Consider the following 15,134-nt stretch of genomic DNA (forward strand, 5'->3'; position numbering starts at 1 on the left):
CCCCACTAATATCAACCTGGAGACTTCTGATTCACATGCACTTAAATTCCAAGCCCAGAAGAAGTCTTAAAACTAAAACTTTGTTATGTCAAATATTAAACCACTGAGATGAAAGTAGCCAGTGCAAAAGTCCTAAGCAGCATCTCAAACCAAACTTTCAAGTCAGTAGGCAACTTCAAAAGACCAAGAGTTGGAAATATTCTTGTGCCAGGAAAGGGCAGGAAAAGTTAAAAGTAGAAGAAGAGCTCAGGGCACAGGGCAGAAAACACATATTCCCATTTTAAAGCATTCCCATCTTAGGCATACTGAGATACACGTTACTAGATATAGTGTCATGCAGATGGATGCACACCTAACTCCTTCCAAACTCTTTGCATCCTGTTCCTAGGTGGTTACAAACAAAACACATAAGCAATATTTACAGTGCAATGCAGTCATGATCTATTAAGTGAGATAAGTAAGGTTCTGGGATGTTCTGCTGTCTTTGAAGTTGTCACAGTGCTACTCCTGATGCTTCACTGTACCTTTCCTAATGTCACAATTGTCTAATTGCATTCAGACAGCACTGAGGAAAAGGATCCATGACTTTGTCTCACATCAGTTCTTTTCTATCTAGCATGGTGTAGGCCTTCTCTTACTTGAGAACTCCTGCTATTACTGGAGAAGATTGAACCAAAAATATTTATAATTCTAAAAATCTCCAGACTTCAGGGCTGGTTTTGCTGAGTTCACAACACTGGGGTTTAGGCAGCCCTAGCAGGGGAATGAAACCATCAGCATACTTACTGGAGAGTGTGTTTTACATCATCCCTGAAACTGAGGATTATGAAACTGACAGGAGAGGGAAATCCATGGTGTTAAAAATAGGATATTCATGTACATTTGAAAAGCCAAAAAATAGCTGAGCTCATGATTTCCCCTCTTGATCCGTAATTCCCACTGTTTATGGACTATTTCAATTAATTTTTTTAAATCTTGAAACCTTATGAACATAGCTGAATCTAAAGTCAGTCTTTGGAAACTTTACATTTAAATGCTTCTAAATCTCAAGAGACTTAAAGATAAAACAATTCATCCATGTGCCCATATTTTTATTTTCCTGAAAGTGGGGCTGATATTTTCTCCCCGTGATAGATACCAAAAATTGTCCTTGAGAGAAAGTTTGTTCAATGGTTAAAAGTGTGGCTCAGACTCTGGAAACCTGCATTTGCATTTGTATTTGTATTCTGCTCTACTACAGGTGAGCCTTATGATGTTGGGCAATGCATTTATTGTTGCTTGGCCCATTTTCCCTTCTCTAAACTGAAGAAAAGAATATTTGCATGCTTCATAGAAGAGTTATGAGCATAAATTAATTATTATTTATGAGGTACTAAAGGGATTCCGATGAGTACCATAAAAAGGCTGACTTATAAACAAAACCCTCTCTGTGTTCTGAGTTTCCCCTGATATAGCTGTTTCCCTTTACTTTTTAAAGCAAGGACTTTTCTTTCCAGAGTAATATCTTTTAGTTGTGACATTTCTTGATTTTACTTGGGAACAATAAGTACTTGTACATTGCAGTTCCAGCAATTATTTTTATGCATGATATGCTATATATGAAACTTTCGGTGTCCTTTGTAGCCAAACAGAACAGAATAGTTTCTTTTAAGATTTATTTTTAAAGGCTGTGAAAAAGCACCAGACTTGCAGCTGACAAGGCAGAAGCATAGCACCTTTACACATAAAGCAGAGGGAGGATGGGAATCAGAGAGAAGAGCATCATTTATGATTATCATTCAGTCCTCAGGAGGGCTGACTCATGGCTGAGACTGCAGAATCAAACCCAGTATGTATAAACTCTGCTTTCTTACTCCATCTGCACAACAGAGGTTTGCAAGGTGTCACTGAAGCTATTTTCAAGTTTAGGTGACAACCAAAAATAAACAAATCAGGCTGATGTCTCTCAAAAGAAAGCAAAGGAGCCTATTTTTCTCTTCTTGATAGGTTAAGCTTGAACCACTTTATTGGCATAAAAACTCAGGAAACCTTTAGCAGAATTTATCCCTGCTGAGAATTTTAACACTAGCTTTGCAAAGGAAATCATGTACACACAAGTTAAGTTTGTCTGTTGACTGAATGTACTTAATTCTCTAGGTAATTTATGATGACACCCAAACATTATGTAGAAATGAGCCACACAGTGCTGTTCTAAAATTCACATAGGAAATATAAGCTTTCAAAACAGAAAAGGAAAGAAATCTTTTGACTACTGTAAAAAGCAGCCTTAAAAGCTTGAGAAAAGAAAGGAATTCAAAATCTTTTCCTATGCTTGAGCAGTATTAGGAATAATAGGAAGCAGTGTGACACCATTCAGACAAGCAGACTGTATAAGTAAGCTCCTAGTCAGGGGAATTCAGTCAGCTCTCCAATTATCCTTCCCTCTGAAAGTCACTGAGCTGGATGATAAAGAGCCATAGAAGAGGGAAGCATTTTAAGCCACATACTGCCCCTTGCAGGTCAAACAGAGTCCATGACAGCTGCATAAAGCAAGGATATGAGCTCACAAATCACTTGCCGTGTAATACAGAGCTTCAGTGAGAGATTTGGTAGAGGCACTCTGGAAGAATTTATTTGACATCCTTGAGAGAGAGCAAGTTTGAACGAAGTTAGCTTTGCAAACAAGGAGAAAGTTCTTAGCAGCAGGCATATCTCTGAGAGTAACCAGGATTGCATGTTCAGCTGACTGGCAGCACAGCAGGATGTCCTGGTTTTCCCACCACAGACATAAAGGTACAGAAACATCAGAATGTTGAGTAAATGCTCTTGGATGACAGAAACAACCAAGGACACAGCATGTGGTCAGCTTGGGACTGTACCAGGGTGATTCCTGGCCATGGGGAAAGACTAGTGCACTTTAAAGCCATCTTCATCACTCCTCAGGGTTTCTCTGGCTCCTGATGCCAGTCCATGCTGCCCTGGGACAGGTCTACACTGCACTGACAGCAGCATTCCCTGTGGAGTGGCTCTGCTGGCAAGGAGTTGTGCCCTGTTCTTCCCCTTTGCTGAGGGAGAAGTGTAGATTTGATCATTTAGGTTTCTGTGGCCATGAGTTACTTTTCTGTAAGAAAAAGACCTCTGTGAGGTTACTCATGCCAAGAACTTGACTCCTCACCTGGAGAAAAACAAAAAAGCAGCTCAGGCTGCAGAATTCCCCAGACACCATGTACAAATCAAGAGAGAACCAACAGCCAGGAAGGGAAGGAGGGCAGCAGATCTGCCATTCCCTGCACACCATGGCTCCTGGAGCCTTGGAAGCAGGCAGATAGGCACAGTCAGGGTGACACCAGTTCAGTGTGTTCCACTTGGCACGCTCCCCAGGCTGTGGTCCAGCAGAATTCCACCTCAGGGGGCACTTTAAAGCTGCTTTCTGCATTTGAGCAGCACACACCTCCAGGGCTCTTGTGCTCTGCAAGTTTTGGAAAATGAAATACGGGAATGCTGGCCTCTGGGTCTACATCTCAATTTGTATTTGAAGGGAAGGGGATTCACAGACTTTCTGTTGAGCTTGGAGAAGGCAGGGAGTGGAGAAAAATGAGTCCAACACATATGTAAGAGGGGGCCCTCATCTCACAGCAGAGATACATTCCTGCTGACATTTAAAATTAATGATTTGTCAAGGGTGCTGGAATTATATCCTAAATATCATATTCTGGCACATCCCTATTGTGCCTGCATGATATCATCACAATAACTTCCTACCCACAACCTGGGCTGATATAAAAAGCAAAAGTAGTAAGAAGTGAGAGATTATGAAAATAGTAATCACTTTCCAGTCAGTAGGGTGATGGAGGAGCACTTCAGCAAGAGAAGATCACCTGGGATTTGTGCTCTGGCTCACACGCTGCTGGACTCTGACCCGCTCAGACAAGTGGGCAAGAGATATTTTTTGCCTTGTTGAAAAAGTGACTGAACCATCTTGGTTTTAGTTTTTAGGTGCAAGGTCAGTTTATTGAACTGTTTCCATGAAGCATTAGGAATAGATGGGAAGCTTCTCTGAGAAGGGAAGATTAAATAATGGTATTCACTAAATTAAGTGGAAGTAAAAAAAATGGTGTGGAATTAATGGAACATACTCCTTGATGGGAAATTTAATTCCTCTGTTTTACTAGCAAATTATAAAATGTTTCATTGACAGACAGATAATTATCATAAAACTTAAAGTAATTATTTATTATTTTCAGTTCTTTACATTTTTGCAATATTTGTAATTAAGTATTTTGTTTTAAGCATTCTATAGCAGTTACAAATATACATATCCTATATATTTCTATAGGATTCACCATGAAAACTTTGGTAGAAATTTACTAATTTATAACATGAGTTAAAATACTACTGAAAGGTCTGAGATTATTTTAAAAAAAGAAAATATGCAATAAGTATACACATACGACATTAACTTGGAGACTCAAAACATTGTGTATCTCCAGATTTATTTTGTTTGCTAGTTATGACTGGAGTACAGAATTTAAATGTCAAGTTTTGGCAAATCTTTATTAGAACAAGTACAGCAGCATTCTAGGAAAATTAAAAGCATACTAATATTCTGTATTTGGGTACTTCATAATTTTCTACCTTTAGACTTCCCAGAACAAATACAAACTTGATGTCTAATTGGAACAAATTCAACTATTCTTAAAATTCAACTATTTCTTAAAAAGTCTTGCAAGAGTAGAGGAAGAGGATATTTGAATTCAAAAATCTGTGTTTTCAAGCTGAACTCACTTCTACTTCCAGGTCAGTCAGCTCCTCAAAGCTACAGACACCTGTCACTTGGGCAGTTAAGGAGAGATAAGCCACACCCTCAGCATTTCTCTTGAAGTGCTGAATGTAACACTCTGGTTAAGCGGGACCCAGGAAACATAAGCACCCCACAAAGTCCCACTAATGAGCTTCAACTGCTCTCAGATGGCTCAGACCATGTCTGGTTTGATGTCACAGGCATTGGAGAACTTTGTCTGATTTTGGTGACCAAAAGGTATGGGAAAATCACAACAGTTAATTAAACCAAACCTGTTCTGTAACCTGACCGTAAATTTGCTTTCTCAGAGAATGGCTGAACCATTTAATTCTCTAGAACCTACATTTGATGAAATAGCTTTTCACTTGCTTCATCTTAGAAGTTAGCTGCTTCACATAATCTTCTGGTTTAGGGTCTACGTATTTGGTGGCTTTAATACTGACCCTGGAAATGAACCAAAAGAAAATCTTTCCAAGTTTATAAAAAAAAGGAAAATCAAGGATTTTGACCCCTACAATAAAAAGCTATTGAGGAAATTTTAGGATAACTAGAAAAGCTCTAAACACCTGGAATTCTTCTCTCAGGCCCTTTGGTTGCTAATACAAATAAAAGCACAACTGAATCATAGGAGGCTTCCTTCTGGTTTTGGACAGCAGTTACCACACCTTTTTGAAAAGGGTGTACTGTAGGCATCTGAGAGAGTGCCCTGTCCCACTTCATGCATGCTCAGGTCACACTCTCAGTTGCACACCTCCACAAGGAGTCCATTTTTGACCTTCATGGGCACATCAGGGCCCACTGTGCACAGCTCATCCTCACACTTTCTTCTCCTTTCATGCCTTTCATTCTTCATCTTAGCTTAGCAGGCTGCATTATGGATGTTATAATTCTGCTTCGGTGGCCCAAACGCCAGAGGGCCAGAGAAGCCAGAGGTTCTTTTTGTGAGTTTTAAGTTTCACAGAATTTTTGTGCCATGAGGTGAGAGCCTGCTACTGACTAAAGAATCTGAAGTAAATGTCCTCGGCACAAAGTAATCTATTTATGTGACAGGTTTTGGCAGAAGCCTTTCCTGAAGTCCTAAGGCACACTGCTGCAAAAATAAGTTGAACCCCCAGAAATATTGGTATTTCTTCATTCATGTTCAAGTCACAGCTGTCACATAGCCTTCTTTGGACATCTATAGAAATACTGATCTGTCCCAGCTGCTCAAGATGCTTGTCTGGGACATGAAAGAGATGAAAATTTGGACCCAGGAATCCTCTGTATCAGGAAAAGGCTGGAATTTGAGACTGAGTAACCTGGTTCTACTGAAACGTTATCTGTCCTGGCAGGGGGCTTGGAACTATATGATCTTTAACATCCCTTACAACCCAGACCCTATGATTCTAATTTTTATGAATGATAAGCAATTTTATAGGCACCATTTAAAGATAAAAATATAGTGGTGTAGTGTGCAAGTGACAAGAGCACTTAAAAGCCCTATTAGCCAAGAGAAAAAGAATGAAATTTTAGGATTTTTCACAGGTAACAGAAAGAACTTTCGAGTATATATCATGTATATTATATACAACTATAATTAGTTCTATCATATAGAACTAATGCTTCACTTGGACTTGGCTGGAATGGCTAGCATGATGTTGCTGCATTTAGTAAAACATAAGAGTCATGAAAGGAAGGAACTTCTTAAGTGTCTGGGGCCAAGAAGTAGCTTCATCCTTCCATGTATTTATTACAAGGACATAATAGTTTAGTTATCTACTTCTTGGACATTTTGAGTAATTTTTTACTTTGAAGACCACTAAGGAAAATAAGTAAGTTGTAAGTTTAAATGTTAGGAGAGCTAAGGTGAAATAATCAAACATCTCAGTGGAGCATAACTCTTAAACAATAATGATTTCTGAAGTAGTTTAATACCAAACAAGTATTTCTGATTATATCACACCTTTTTTATTAACTGAGTAGGGAATTTTGATAACTATCTTTGATCCATCCAGTTAAAGGCATCATATAAACATTTAAAAGCAACCAGCAGAGCATGAAGTCTGGGACTATGCAGGGCTATCAGTTCAGAAGGATGTGGTGTTGGCTTTATTTCAAGTCTCATAGATACTGATGCATTACTTAGCACACCAGTTCCTGATAACAGGAATGTCAAGTTCAGTTGTATGACAAGGAAACCTCTAGCCTTCCTTGTTTAAGGGGTGAGTCTGGAATTCAAGTACACCTGGAAGTTTCCAAAGACAAAGAGAACCTAACATATCCCAAAATACCAGTCTTTTCTAAGCCAGACCCATGTTGGTTGCAACTTGAACCCTGATATTTGGACATTTGCCTCTTCAGGATAATTCTTGTAATTCAGTTTTGTTTTGTAATTACAGAACGGATCGTCTTCGTTCTGCATCCAGCGGGACCGGAGGACTCATTTGCAGCCAGTGTCCCACTGCTTCTCTCTTTGGACTGACAGGGAACCAAGTCCTCTGATTTCTTCTCCTGTGCAGTTAGCACAAGAGCACAAGCCAAAGGCTGAATCTCTCTGCTGACAGCTGGTATGCCAGCTCCAACCTAGTCATACCAAATCTATCTGGACTTTTTCAGACTTCTGAAGAGCCCTTTGGGTACAGTTCTACCATGCTCCTCCAGGTTTGAGATTATGGTCCCTCAAAGCCAGCTTTGCACCAATGCTGCTTCATTTGATCTCTGTTGAGGCTCATCTAATATGCCTGACAGGACCTGAGCTGCTCTGAGCAGGTTTGCATCTCATTTTTCAGTCACGGGTTTAACAACTGCAATGCAGAGCTGAGTGTCCCGGTACTAAATTCAGTCAGGTACTCGGCACCTCCTCTCTCAAACACTTCTTTTGAGGCCCCAGATGTTTAGCTCTTTAAAGAACAGGACAGTGTCCCATTTATTTTGTTCCTCTAGTTTTAAATCCTGTATTAATGCTGTACTTGTTACTTGGCCAGCCAAATAAGACCATGACTATTATAAGTCTATGACTTGGAAGCCTGAGGTTTAATACTTCATATAAATTCTGGCACCACTCAATTTTCTCAACAACAGGTTCTCAGAGTTAACTGAAATTCCAAGGGGGAAAAAAGTGTTCCCATACATTAATGGGACATGGAAAATTCTGGTACTGCCTTTGACAAAGTTTTAACCAGAAGTATAATTCTTCTCATTAGCAAACTGAAGAGGTAGGCATTTTCTGTTACAGATGCAAATGTAACATTTGTACGGATCAGTAAATACTTTTCCACTGCAATGTAAATAGGCTTAACAGTTTGAATCTGCCACAAATTTCAGTAATAATTATGCAAATGTCATACAATGCCAAAAGGAAAACAGTTTATTGAAATATTCATGTGGGAATATTTGTTATTATAGGAGATACATAATATTCAAAGTGTACTGACCAAAAAATGGCTATGGCAGCTCTATTCTGCATTAACAGTAAGGAATGGTCAGTGCCATTCCACATACTTGTGGTCACAATAATTCTTACAAATCATTCTTGTTAGTCTGCCTCCAAGGGTATGGCTGTGTAGTCCACCCACAAGAGATCCAACATCTAAGCAGGCACTGCTATGTAGATTGCCAGAATGTGCCACCATGTCCAGACCGCTGTGTGCCACAGAGGTTGCTATAGGGACATGCTTGCTGTCATAACCTGAAGGAAGAGGCATTATCTGTGACAAAAGCATTTTTCTTTTACTGGGCATTTCAGAGTTCACAGGGCAATTCTCACCTCATTTATATGTCTGCAGATTAGCAGCAAGGGAATTCCATATATAAGTTTCACTATGGAAGCTGATGAAATCTGCTCAGTCCAGTGTTAGAATTGTAACATTTTTGCTATTGTAACAGTTGCCTTTAGCCTCACTCTTTTAGAAGGTCATATCTTACGTGACCACCAGGTCTAGACTGGCATGGGCATGGCCTCTGCACTATTGGGAAACCCAGTGTCTTCAACTGACAATATCTGGGGATACACAAGAACTCTGCTCAATCCTTTGTGACAAGGAACCCTTGGCAGAATGAAAGATTTCTGGCATTTTGACAATTTTTAAAATTGCACCATCAGCTGTTGGCTCCTCTTCAGAACGAAAACTTGGACTCAGGAATCCTCCATATCAGGAAAAGGCTGGAACTTGAGACTGAGTAACCTGGTTCTGTTGAAATGCTATTTGCCCATGGCAGGGGGCTTGGAACTATATGGTCTTTAACATCCCTTACAACCCAGACCCCATGATTCTAATTTTTATGAATGATATGCAATTTTATAGGCACCATTTAAAGAATCTGGATCTCTCCTAACAAGGTCACAGTGCTGCCTATTTCAGGGAGATACCACTATGAGTCCATCTCGAATACCTACTGAAGATGTGGAAGCCTAGGAGGTGCTAATAACCCCTCTGAACATAAAAAGAATAATTTTCATTGAGGTCTGTGGAAACAAAAGCAAAATATACCTGGAATTCCTTTTCAGACACTTTCATACCACTGTGATCAGGATATCAGGTTTTAGATTAACCCACGATTGATGGTAAAAAGGCTGGCCTCTACACCAGGCCATGACCACAAAGAAAGTGGCTATAAAATGAGTGATGTGAATGAAAGTTATGCAAGCCCTTAGTCTGCAAAATCAGAGATTGAAAAGAAGAAAGTGGATTGACAAAGAAATAGACCCTTGCCTCAGAAAGTTTTCTGCAATCCTCTTTTATCTTAATTGTTTTTCACCAGGGGAAATTGGTCAAAGGTTCTCATACTAGGGGAAGAGCAATAAAATATCATATAAATCATATAATCTTTACTGCATTCATCCTGTTAATGATTATCTCCCTGGCAGCTGATGCCAGCAGCAAATTACACTACAGATGAAATCTCTAATTTCTGATCTGGTCTCACCATTCCCTCTTTATTTCATAGTGTTACAATAGTACAGACTATTCCTAAGATGAACTTCCTGCACTTCTGTTAAAGTTGTTATAACTGCATTTAAATTTTGTAAGACTAATCTGTATTACCAATAATAATGATCTTTAACACAAGAATATCGAAGAAACAGGACAGATGCTGACTGAATCAAACATCACTGCATCCTTTCAACCTAGAATACATCTTGGTTTAGACAGTACAGAAAAATTCACATGATGCCGTGAGTACATATCTAACCTCCTACCGTCCAGAAAATACCCTTCTGCATCTGCAAATATCTCTGAATTCATTGTGCTATAATGAATCTAACAATAAGCTTTAGTATGGCAACAACTGTACAAATTCAAAATTCTGGCTCCTGAAGATTTTCTTGCTACCCATTTGGATTCAGGGTTAACATTTCCCTCAGCTGGTCTAATGTAAGAGAAAGGGTAGTGTTCAAGAGGAACACAACATAGAGACAAGGGCAATGGGTTATTCTGATCTCTTGAGGGAGCCCCTGTTTTACCTTTTCCAAAGGAGCACATTCAGTGCTACTCCACAGCCGCACTAAATAATCAGTGGCTGAGTTTTGTTGGCAGGAAGCAAAAAGGCCCTGTACCTCTGTGGCACTCACCTCTGTTCAGAGATCATCCTGCCCTTTGGATAGTGACCTGCACCAGCAAAGAGTCTCCTCAGCCCCTTCTCAGCCACACAAACAAACTCAGCACTCATCTTCTACTGCTCAGATTTTCAGTGAATTCAACTCTTAGGTGGGCAGCCGAGGTCAAATAAATACCCTTAGGATCATGCAGGATCGGTTTTCCTCTTCTTCCCCCAGCTACTGCCTTTCGGTGTCAGAATCAAAGCCCCCAGAGAGCTCCTTTGAAAGAAATGATCTGTGTAGTCCTTTCATTCTGCACATACCAAGAGCTGAAAAATTCCATCTTCTCCAAGTCATGTTGCTAATACAGTGTGTGCAATGCAGTTCCCCCAAAGGTGTCCCCCACACATAGAATTCAACAGGTCCTACTGCACCTGTGCAGCTTTTCTTCCTGTGGCCCTGAGGTCTTAGCATACCCTAGAGATTAAAATGGGTTTTCCTCCCCAGAACAGATGTCTCTAGTTATGTGGTGTACTCACAGAAGCTCTGCAGTAGCTGTGTCTTCCACATGCTTTCAACATCCTTGCAACTTCCAAGGCTCCCTGATGAGCAGCTATTCCTGTAAGCCAATCCAGCCACTGCGGCAGCCCAGCAGAAACTGTGCTGTGAACTCATATACTCTTTCAGCTTCACTGATAGGAAAAGCAGAGCTGGGTACCAAAGCTGAGGAGTCAGTTTCTCAGCTGCTGTACTTTTTGCAACTCTTTGTACTTTCCTACAGAATCAAAGCCAAAGCACACTTCATGGTGATTTCTAGATTTACGAAGATCGCAAGGCTACAAAGAAGGAATTCTGAATTCTTATTCTCACTCTGACACTCTCAATCCTGGCTGCATTTTTATGCCATGATCAAGTAGTTAATTTGAACGATATTAATGTTTTAATGAATTCTGTAATAATAATATTAATAATAATAAAAATAAATAATATACAGCAGTGGTTAACTAGTACAGCATATTAGGTAGGTGACTCTTTTTGGCACTAGCAAATTATATACAAACTCGAACAGGACAGGACACCTGAAATCAGCGTCTAGAGCTTTTATTTTTCTGGCATCTGTCTTATTACATTGTTATGACAATGGAGAGGAAAGATGCGAACAGCTCACTGATTAAACAGAATGCTAAGGAAACTTAACATTACAGCATAACATAAGACAGTCTCAGTCTAAGTTTCATCTAATCATACAGAGCAAAAGCATATTGACAGTAGTTCTATCTAATCACCTGAAATACATGTAGCTGTGGTTAAAACAATGGCAGTTTTTTCTCTAATACAATGCCTCGTTTATAAAAGACAAAGCACAGAGACGTATTCTTATTTAACCTTCTAAATTATACACTAAATAAACTTGTTGCAACTTAGAAGGCTCATCTACATAGCTCTTTTGTTCTATTTCCTATGTCTTCGCTACAGCTTAGAAAACTTTTCTGCTGCCTTAGCACTGTTCACTAGTCTGCTGTCTGAAGCCTGTCTTTTTTACCACTTTCTTAAAACTTTCTGATTTTTATAGATTCCTACAGACTCTGACCATCATATTATTCAGAACTGGTTTGAGTATCCCTATGCAGCTGTGTCCAACTCACCGCAAGTTATCACTGAAGTGGGAGTGCTGATTCCCAAGTCACAGTATCGGTAAGGAGTTGAATTCTTTTGCTATGCTGTTCCATATATGCAATAACCATGCTATTACTATCATATATCTTTCAAACAGTTATCTAAGTAAGTTTCATATCATGTCTTTTACTATCCTTGCTTTTTCTTATCTTTGGTCCGTGTCTCATCTGTAATTTAGATCTTCGCAAGTGCTTCCAGGCTAAAGGTACTTTGAGTTTCTTAAGGGAATCTCTTGCTAAGCACATTTCTATTTGCAACTTCACTTTTACTGTCCTTGTTTTGAAATCATTCCTGCTGATCATAGTAATCAGCATTTTAGCAAAGCTTCTCTTTTTATTGCTCCTCAGATACAGTCCTCGTTCAAGACCATTCAGCAATATTAGAAAAGTTGAATCTCACCTGCATTGCCATGCCATGCTATAACACACACTAGCCATTTCAATACTGTGCAAGAAACAACAGCCCTTTTGTCACCTCTGTGTCAGGCCTCAGTGTACTACCTGGCTTTGAGGCCCTGACCAGCCTCACCTCAGATTCCCATCCCCACCCCTACCTATTGGGGCCCTATTTAGGGTCATGTTGGGCTTTTCCCTTATTCCCTTCAAGCTCTGTCATAGCCTGTGCCTGGCAAGGACTCTCAAACTCTGGACAGACTTCCCAGCTAGACCTTATCCCTGCCTCAGCACTGTTAGCACCCAGGTGGTATTCTGGTGCTCCCTCAGAAATCTCCCTCTTAAGGGTGGGGACTTTCCTCAAGGGATGATAAGTTTTTTGGTCCTGTAGCCAGGAAGTCTATGCTTTTCCCTTTGAGGAATGACAGCTTCTTCCTTGATATCAAAACCAGCCTCCTCTGAAGTCCAAAACTGTAGCAAAGAAAATAATTAGGGTTTGAGGAAAAACTGCTAGTCCTGAAGTGTGCTAAATATCTGTTCTGTGGCTACACAAAGTTTTGCAAACTTTCCATTAGAGATGGAGTAGGGACTGAGATTTCAATCTTAAATCTAAGATGCTTCCTGGATGAAGAAATATTTTCAGGAATACTTATCATGTAGTCAAACTCCAAGGCTATGCTCTGTTTTATTGTACAATATAACATTTTAATGCTTTGTCTTCAGCTGACACTAAATAATTTGGAGTTTTCATTGGTTTGCTTGTTTTTATGTGCCTTGGATAGAAGTACCTTACCTCAGCACAAGCTTTCATATTCTGAGCTGTAAAATGCCAGTAATAATGTGGTATCTCATGATGCTGCCACATACATACCATGGAAAGACACAGTAATTCAAAAGTCACATCGCTGCACCAATTTTGCAAATGGCTCAAAGGAAGTGGAGTCCTCTGTTTATAATATTAATGGGAGCTCTCATACCCTTCTTTTTGACAGAGAATTATCCAGTGAGGGATATTGGGATGAGGTTAAATACTAATCCAGTAACTTTCTGGTCACGGAAAATGAAGACTTGTAACATCTGTCTTCCACCCATGCATAGTAATAACAGGAGAATATTTTATGGGAGCACTGGATTTAATTTGTGCCATAAAGAAGGAAAGAGTGCCATAAATAATGGCACTCTTTCCTTCTGCTCATTGCTCAGGCTACACTCGCATTCAGAATCCTATTAGCTGGTCAGTTTGAACATGAATCTTGATTTGAAATCCTTCTTCTTCCAGTAGAAAATTAATCTACTTACAATATTTCTGATTTGCTAACCCAGAGGAACAGCATGCTTTGCCAGTTTGGAACCCAGCATTTCATGACAGGGCTGTACTACCTTATGTGTTGTCTGATAAAAAAAGTCTGCAGGCTCTTTCTATTAATGGCTCCCTAATGAATGAGAATTTAATCATTGTACTGCCCACCAGTCAGAAACCACCACTAAAGACAATACTTTAGCTCTGGACATGGACAAATGCTTCTAAGCATCTCCACTAACAACTCGCTTCTGAAAGCTCATGCAAGAAGCATTAACACAGCCTGCTGGAAAACACACAAAATAAGACAAAATTAAGGTTTTGATAATAAGTACTGTAAAGGTGTATTGTTGACCAGGACTCAGAGATTGAACAAAGGCAGTCATGGCATAACAGAATTGAGGAAAACAGATGATGTAAGAAAGGAACTGCATAAGTGCATTTCTCACTGCAGTGAGAACAACGAGCAGAGTCAGCAAAGTGTGAAATGGAACCTCACAGTCCTGTGCTGGATAGTGCAGCACTTCTCTTAGATAGCACCAGAATAAGTACTGAGGCCCTGAACAGCTAAATTTGAGTGCCTATTTATAGTCTTGTAAATGATCCCTGTGTGCATGAGGTTTTTGACAATAATAGACTAAGGTCCTTTTTCATTACAGAGAAGTAACTTAGAGGTATCAGGCACAAAAAGTGGCACAGACCAAGTTATGTAGTAATGAAATGTTGGAGTCTGGCTCTAAAAACAGCTAGGTAAAAAGACGTACCATAGATCAATTAATACAAAAGTACATTTGGGAACCAGAAAGACTGAGTGCACCTCAAGTATTAGCACCCTTAAACACCTAAATTCAGAACGGGATGCCAGGGAAACATTATGATTGTGCTGTTCATATGAGAACACAAGTTACAGGAAAGGTCACATAGATGCATTAAGAGCCTGTCCTTTTAGCCTGTTGGGTTTTTTTTTTTAAAGAAAAAAAAACACCACTGAAGGATGTACCTAAAACCACAGGAGTTATAAGGCACGTGCTGGGAAATGTCCCAAACAAAATAGCATTTGAAACTTGGGGCCTCATTCCTACAGCTTCCAGGTTATTTAGCTGAAAGCCACTTTTCAAAATCTTTTTGTGGCAATAAGCATTTATATCAGTCTATTTTTATAGTAGCTCCCTTTTCCGTATGTGAGAACACTAATGTTCTTTCTGTGCAATTTAACAACCATTAAAGGCACTCCTGATGAAAGAATAAAGTCCAGCTAGATGTAATATGATAAAACCATTTCTAACATTTCAAAATGTACTGCTGAATCCTGAGTAAACTATTAACCTGTTTATCTGGAAGACTAATTGCAATATCATCGTACAGAAGCCCCCTGAAAATGAATACACAGTTTCCATTTAAGCAATGTCCTGTACTTAGAGCCAGCAAAATACTGCAAATCTATCAGTCCAAGTCTAAAACAGGACA

Source organism: Ammospiza caudacuta, chromosome 4 (assembly GCF_027887145.1).
Source record: "Ammospiza caudacuta isolate bAmmCau1 chromosome 4, bAmmCau1.pri, whole genome shotgun sequence".
Lineage (NCBI taxonomy): Eukaryota > Metazoa > Chordata > Aves > Passeriformes > Passerellidae > Ammospiza > Ammospiza caudacuta.